This window comes from Adiantum capillus-veneris, chromosome 8 (genome assembly GCF_014529385.1).
Source record: "Adiantum capillus-veneris isolate H3 chromosome 8, ASM1452938v2, whole genome shotgun sequence".
NCBI lineage: Eukaryota > Viridiplantae > Streptophyta > Polypodiopsida > Polypodiales > Pteridaceae > Adiantum > Adiantum capillus-veneris.
The window spans coordinates 152,173,069-152,181,298 of record NC_140938.1 but is presented as its reverse complement, the minus strand read 5'-3'; positions in this window follow the sequence as shown (position 1 = coordinate 152,181,298).

The window sequence follows — 8,230 nt, the reverse complement described above, 5'->3', positions numbered from 1 at the left end:
GAACTTCATAAAGGTCTGCAACGCTTGCTTCTTTGGGCCGCGCCGAAAGCGACTCAAATTCTTCTGTGGCTCCTTCGATGCTTCAACTTCGTTTAGAGTTATGCTTCTTTCTTCTTCAAGAATCTCCATGGTTGAAAATTCCTGAAACCATCTCCAACACAAAACCATGAACATACATATTCCATGTAAAGTGGGGAAAAAATCTTGTCTTTCTCAAAGACTGTTCATGCAATGTAGATGAACAAAGAGACAAAGTGCTAAACCGTTCACCACACACACGCAAACAATGAGATCGAATCTTTCTCTTATGATCTAAAATAATCAACTGTGGCAATTCACAACGGAAATGCCCATGCTTGGTGCTCATACTTTCATGTGCTCTTTCGGAAACTGTGTCATGCCAAGGAAGAGACATGGAATGTGACTTCCTTACATACATACTTTTCCGCTTTTCATGAAAAATCCGCATACATTCGTGCTCATCCATGAGAGAAACGTGCTAAACATACAATATGTCATACCTAGGAAAAGGGATCACATAAAGATGCTGACTAAAATACAGGAAACGACCGTGAATGAAACATTCGAACAATGCGTGCGTATCAATCATGCGAACACATAATACTTCTTGTAAGGGTTCTTTGGACCTAGGCTCGAGAGCCAAGATCGTTGCTTCTTGAAGGATCGACTCGTCTTGTGGGGGTTCTTTGGACCTCGACTCCAAAGCCAAGATCGGTTCTTCGTGATTGATCGAATCTACAACGAGGTTAGCTTCGCTAGAAAAAGCATCCGCTAACACATCATCCTTGTGAACAATCACATCATCTTCATGCAACTCATCATGCTTGTGAGAAATCACATTTTGAAAATGCAAAACATTATGCTTGTTATTCAAATCATCATGCTTGTCATTGTCAATCAAAACATCATGCAAGTCATTGTCATCATCATGCTTCACACAATCATGCAAATCCTGTGTCTTGCTTTGGAGAAGAAGAGATTGAGAGAGTCTCCTTTTCCTGATCCTGTTGAATCTGTGCATTTGAGAAAAGAGTCGCAACATCTCTTCCATTGTTGCTTTGGTCTCGCGGTCATATTTAGCTTATCTTGCTTTGTTCTCTGCTTGTCTTTCTGCGCACTCACGATCCAATTTGGCTTGTCGTTCTTTGGCTTCCAAGCGTGCTTGCTCGCGCTCACGCGCTATGGCTGCCATTCTTGCGGCATTTCTTGCTTCGTTGTAAATTCTGTTCCATAAACATCAGCTCCAACTCCTCCATTGGAGTTAGTGCAATCGTTGTCGTAGATGGGGAAGGGTCAGAAAAACCTCCTGGTGGAGAAAATTCTTCTTCGCCTCTCTCATGCTCATCACTTCCAAGCAAAGTATCCATTCCGCTTCGAGTGATGACCATTCTGAAGTCGTGGGTTCTTGTGGTCTTGGGTTCTTAAGTTCATGAGGAACTTGGGTTCTTGAGGGTCTTGGTTCTTGAGGTTCTTGAGGTTTTCTTTCGCTTGCAAATCGCGTTTGAGAAGGATCTTCTCTTCACCCGAGTTCTACTCTTTTCCGCCGGCGCACCCCTTGGCGGCGTTGCGCTCACACCAAGGTTGCTTTTTCCCACCTCATGTCGATTGGCCGGCCGTTAAGTGCATGGTCCGCTCTCAATGAGTGAAAAGAGACACAAGGGGAGGCTGAACAAGCCCTTCTTTCTTGGGATTCCTGTCACTCTTCAACAAAACACGATTAGGAATCGACACGCCCAAGCGAACTTGGGTTCGTGCGACCTCAACAAGCAAAAAAGTTCTTGTGGTTCTTTCCTTGAGTGATACAGAACACTGCCAAAGCTCTGATACCAATGTTAGGTGCTGCGGAATGATTGTTTGCACTTTGCTCAAGATGAGTGCTCCGAACTGTGCTCAAGGTTCCTTTTGTTCTTAATGGAAAGTGCTATAATCACAAACAGAGTGAATGGACACTGTGCCTGCAAGTGTATGAGACTGAGAGATAGAGAGAGAAGAGAGATACGACACCAGAGACGTAAAACCCTCCTCCGAAGGCCCCACTCTCGTCGGCGAGAGTTGTCTACTTATGATTGCACAAAGTGGTACAATGCGTATGCAATGGACTGATACAACTTGGGACTATGCCGGTGACGACGACGGTGACGACGACGACGACTTTAGGGCTGAAATCTGTGGTCTTCTATCTGCTGAATTTCGGGGCTGTTTCGGTGGCTGAAAATGACTGTTTTGGCTGCGTTTTTATGGGCTGAAAATGGGGGTCTTCTGCAACCAACTAGGGCTGAATCTGTTGCTGTGTTTAACTGCTGAAAACGTTGACCATCTGATGCGACAATGGTTGAAAACCAAAAATGTTGCCTGTCTTTCTAGTGTTAGTGAAATGCTGAGGTTCTGGGGGTGATGGCGATGCCAAACTGGAAACGCTAGGGCTAATTGTCGATGGCGATCAAGCAGGGGTGAAAACGCCAAGTGAGGCAAATGTCTGGCGATGAAGGGAATCTGCAAACGCGAGAGTTGTGCTGGGGTTCTTGCTGAGAAGGTGCCTGTTGAGTGGGAAGCTCCTGCTGCCTCTTCTGCCAGAAAGTGCTAACTTGGGTTTGCATATATATTAACTTAGCAAAATTGCCCTACCTACTTTTGTTGGGAAGTTACTTAAAAATAATAAGTGAAAAATGTCAAAAATAGGCTAAATGTACTGGAAAATTCCCCTGATGGAATTTGATGGATTTTGATGGGAATATTGATGATCATGCTGTGTGCAACTGGAGGATATGCATCTATTGCTAAGTGACTGGGCATACATGGTCTATGAATAGACTCACAAAAGTGCCAGATCACTTCTAATCTAGAGTTGATTGGACTGACTGAACCCTGATCATGGTGTAGCTTGTCCACGGACACATAGGGTTGGATGTGTCACGTGACATCCCCTCCTTTTCAAAGTGAGGTACTGGTACCGAACTATATGGCGTCGAGGGAGATCGCCAATAGCATCCAAAATCTTGGAAGGGACTTTTCGCCAGTTCACTTCGATGTGTGGGTCGTGCGGTACTTGAACTTCATAAAGGTCTGCAAAGCTTGCTTCTTTGGGCCGCTCCGAAAGCGACTCAAAGTCTTCTTTGGCTGCTTCGATGATTCAACTTCGTCTAGAGTCATGCTTCTTTCTTCTTCAAGAATCTCCATGGTTGAAAATTCCTGAAACCATCTCCAACACAAAACCATGAACATACATATTCCATGTAAAGTGACTGGAAAAAATCTTGTCTTCCTCAAAGACTGTTCATGTAATGTAGATGAACAAAGAGACAGAGTGCCAAACCGTTCACCACACACACGCAAACAATGAGATCGAATCTTTCTCTTATGATCTAAAGCAATCAACTGTGGCAATTCACAACGGAAATGCGCATGCTTGGTGCTCATACTTTCATGTGCTCTTTCGGAAACTGTGTTATGCCAAGGAAGAGACATGGAATGTGACTTCCTTACATACATACTTTTCCGCTTTTCATGAAAAATCCGCATACATTTGTGCTCATCCATGAGAGAAACGTGCTCAACATACAATATGTCATGCCTAGGAAAAGGGATCACATAAAGATGCTGACTAAAATACAGGAAACGACTGCGAATGAAACATTCGAACAATGCGTGCGTATCAATCATGCGAACACATAATACTTCTTGTAAGGGTTCTTTGGACCTAGGCTCGAGAGCCAAGATCGTTGCTTCTTGAAGGATCGACTCGTCCTGTGGGGGTTCTTTGGACCTCGACTCGAAAGCCAAGATCGGTTCTTCGTGATTGATCGAATCTACAACGAGGTTAGCTTCGCTAGAAAAAGCATCCACTAACAGATCATCCTTGTGAACAATCACATCATCTTCATGCAACTCATCATGCTTGTGAGAAATCACATATTGATAACGCAAAACATCATGCTTGTCATTCAAATCATCATGCTTATCATTGTCAATCGAAATATCATGCAAGTCATTGTCAATCAAATCATCATCATGCTTCACACAATCATGCAAATCCTGTGTGTCTTTCTTTGGAGAAGAAGAGATCGAGAGAGTCTCCTTTTCCTGATCCTGTTGAATCTGTGCCTGCTTTTGAGAAAAGAGTCGCAACATCTCTTGCATTCTTGCTTTGGTCTCACGGTCATATTTTGCTTCTCTTGCTTTGTTCTCTGCTTGTCTTTCTGCACGCTCACGATCCAATTTGGCTTGTCGTTCTTTGGCTTCCAAGTGTGCTTGCTCGTGCTCACGCGCTATGGCTACCATTCTTGCGGAATTTCTTGCTTCGTGTTGTAAATTCTGTTTCATAAACATCAGCTCCAACTCCTCCATTGGAGTTAGTGCAATCGTTGTCGTAGATGGGGAAGGGTCAGAAAAACCTCATGGTGGGGAAAATTCTTCTTCGCCTCTCTCATGCTCATCACTTCCAAGCGAAGTATCGATTCCGCCTCGAGTGATGACCATTCTGAAGTCGTGGGTTCTTGTTGGTTCTTGTAGTCTTGGGTTCTTAAGTTCACGAGGAACTCGGGTTCTTGAGGGTCTTGGTTCTTGAGGTTTTCTTTTGCTTGCAAATCGCGTTTGAGAAGGATCTTCTCTTCACCCGAGTTCTACTGTTTTCCGCGGGCGCACCCCTTAGCGGCCTTGCGCTCACACCAAGGTTGCTTTTTCCCACCTCACGCCGATTGGCCGGCCGCTAAGTGCACGGTCCGCTCTCAATGAGTGAAAAGAGACACAAGGGGAGGCTGGACAAGCCCTTCTTTCTTGGGATTCCTGTCACTCTTCAACAAAACACGATTAGGAATCGACACGCCCAAGAGAACTTGGGTTCGTGCGACCTCAACAAGCAAAAAAATTCTTGTGGTTCTTTCCTTGAGTGATACAGAACACTGCCATAGCTCTGATACCAATGTTAGGTGCTGTGGAATGATTGTTTGCGCTTTGCTCAAGATGAGTGCTCCGAACTATGCTCAAGGTTTCTTTTGTTCTTAATGGAAAGCGCTATGATCACAAACAAAGTGAATGGACACTGTGCGTGCAAGTGTATGAGACTGAGAGATAGAGAGAGACGAGAGATACGACACCAGAGACGTTGTAAAACCCTCCTCCGAAGGCCCCACTCTCGTCGGGGAGAGTGGTCTACTTATGATTGCACAAAGTGGTACAATGCGTATGCAATGGACTGATGAAACTTGGGACTATGCCGGTGACGACGACGACGACTTTAGGACTGAAATCTGTGGTCTTTTATCTGTTGAATTTCGGGGCTGTTTCGGTGGCTGAAAATGACTGTTTTGGCTGCGTTTTTATGGGCTGAAAATGGGGGTTTGAATCTGCTGCTGTGTTTAACTGCTGAAAACGCTGACCATCTGATGCGACAATGGTTGAAAACCAAAAACGTTGCCTGTCTTCCTAGCGTTAGTGAAATGCTGAGGTTCTGGGGGTGATGGCGATGCCAAACTGGAAACGCTAGGGTAACTGTCGATGGCGATCAAGCAGGGGTGAAAACGCCAAGTGAGGGAAATGTCTAGCGATGAAGGGAATCTGCAAACGCGAGGGTTGTGCTGGGGTTCTTACTGAGAAGGTGTCCGTTGAGCGGGAAGCTCCTGTTGCCTCTTCTGCCAGAAAGTGCCAACTTGGGTTTGCTTATATATTAACTTAGCAAAATTGCCCTACCTACTTTGGTTGGGAAGTCACTTAAAATTAATAAGTGAAAAATGTCAAAAATAGGGAAAATAGGCTAAATGTACTGGAAAATTCCCGTGATGGAATATGATGGATTCTGATGGGAATACTGATGATCATGCTGTGTGCAACCGGAGGATATGTATCTATTGCTAAGTGATTGGGCATGCACGGTCTACGAATAGACTCACAAAAGTGCCAGATCACTTCTAATCTCGACTTGACTGGACTGACTGAACCCTGATCATGTTGTAGCTTGTCCACGGACACATAGGGTTGGATGTGTCACGTGACAAAAGTTATTCCATATTTTTTTGAACGTGCGTGTTCTGTTTATGAGGTACATTGTAACATGTTCAGCTTCAACTTTGCGTGTGGTGTAAGCAAAGAAAGGCATAGCGTAGTATGGCATGGGCCGAAGGTTGCAAAAAGGTATAAGTTGCCTGTAGCGAGAGCTTGCCGATGTGAATGGTTCTTTCTTTTTGAAGTCATTTTTTACAGGAATGAGGTTTTTTTTGGGTTTGTCATTTATGAATGAGCATGTGGTTTATTTTAGTCTGTCAGTTTATGGTCACCCACGACACTGTAGCAGTGACAACATGATTGAGTGAAAAGATGCTGTTTCGTATTTTTGTGCATGTGTACATGCTGTTGTTTATGAGGTACATCGACACATGTTAGGCTTGGACTTTGCGTGTGGTGTAAGCAGAGAAAGGTAGAGCATATGGCATGGGTTGAAGCTTGAAAAAAAGGTATAAGTTGCATATAGTGAGAGCTTGCCGATGTGAATGCTTCTTTCTTTTTGAAGTTATTTTTACAGGAATGAGGTCCTTTGTGGATTTGTTAATTGTGAATGAGCGCATGGTTTATTTTAGTATGTCCGTTTATGGTCACTCACATTATACCAACAATGACAGCTTGACTATATGAAGATAAGTTGTTCCGTTTTCTTTTGCATGTGTGCATGCTTTTGTTTATGAGGTACATTAGCACATGTTTGGCTTGGACTTTGCGTGTGGTGTAAGTAGAGAAAGGTAGAGCGTATGGCATGGACCGAAGGTTGAAAAAAGGTATTAAGTTGCATGTAGCGAGAGGGTCGATGTGAATGTGTCTTTCTCTTTGAAGATTTTTTTTAGAACGAGGTCCTTTTTGGATTTGTCGATTATAAATGAGTGCGTGGTTTAATTTAGCATGTCAGTTTATAGTCACCCATGTTATAGCTACAGTGATAGCTTGATTGTGTGAAGAGAAGCTGTTCCGTATTTCTATGCATGTGTTTATGAGGTACATTGGTACATGTTTGGCTTGGACTTTGTGTGTGGTGTAAGCAGAGAAAGGCAGAGTGTATGGCAAGGGTCGAAGGTTGACAAAAGGTATAAGTCACATGTAGCGAGAGCTTGTTGATGTGAATGCTTCTTTCGTTTTGAAGTCATTTTATAGGAATAAGATCCTTTTTGGATTTGTCAATTGCGTATGAGTGCGTGGTTTAGTTTAGTCTGTCGGTTTATGGTCACCCATGACATAGTAGCAGTGACAACTTGATTGTGTGAAAAGAAGCTGTTTCGTATTTTTGTGCAGGTGTGCATGACGTAGTAGCAGTGACAACTTGACTGTGTGAAAAGAAGTTGTTTCTTATTTCTGTGCATGTGTGCATGTTTTTGTTTGAGGTACATTGACACACGTTCGGCTTGGACTTTGTGTATGGTGTACACTGTCGGGATGTGTGCGGTTTAGCTGGGAAGGTGCGAGACCTCCAGCTGTGAGAGCCTTCTGTCCTAGATTGAAATTAACCCGGCCTTGATGCCCGTATCTTCGTCTTAGTTGTCGGTCTCTATGGCTATACTTTCCCGCTCTGTAGCCTTTTCTTATGCTTGTCACCTAGGCTTATCTCAGTGAGTGGGCCTTTGCTTGAACACAAAGGCTTTGCACAAAAGGGACTGTTTCTTTTCTAAGCATAGATGTGAACAAGATCAAATTGATTTATGAGTAGTTGTGTATACTACATTAAGTCTTCTTTGAACCTTGTAATTTGTCACTCCAATACCGGCCTAGACATTTAGGTTATTCCTTAAGTCTCACTGTCTGATTCTATGTGTATTGCTTACGATTTGGGCTGTAATATTTCATAACATCCTTATCATCATGAAGGCAGGCACTAGAAGACTTGAAAATTGATGCTCATCAACTTACTTTTGGTGAGCTCTTTGATTGAGTTTACCTGTTACTTTTTGTGGGTACAATCTTTTAAGGATTTTCCTTTAGAAGCATCAGGCGGTTAGATGGCACAAGTTGATATAGGGTGTTAATGTTTATGCTATATTTGAAATATTTAGAGTAGATATTTTGGACTTACATAAACAAGAAAGTGTGAGAAGTATACTCCCCGGCTGGGGGAGCGATTTATATAGGGGGCATCTTGCAAAGATGCCCCCTCTTTTGGTGTTTGGGAAAAGGGAAAGGGGCAGATTCCCTTGGTTCTAATGAAATGGAATGAAAAGAGAGGCTTGGGAGTTGT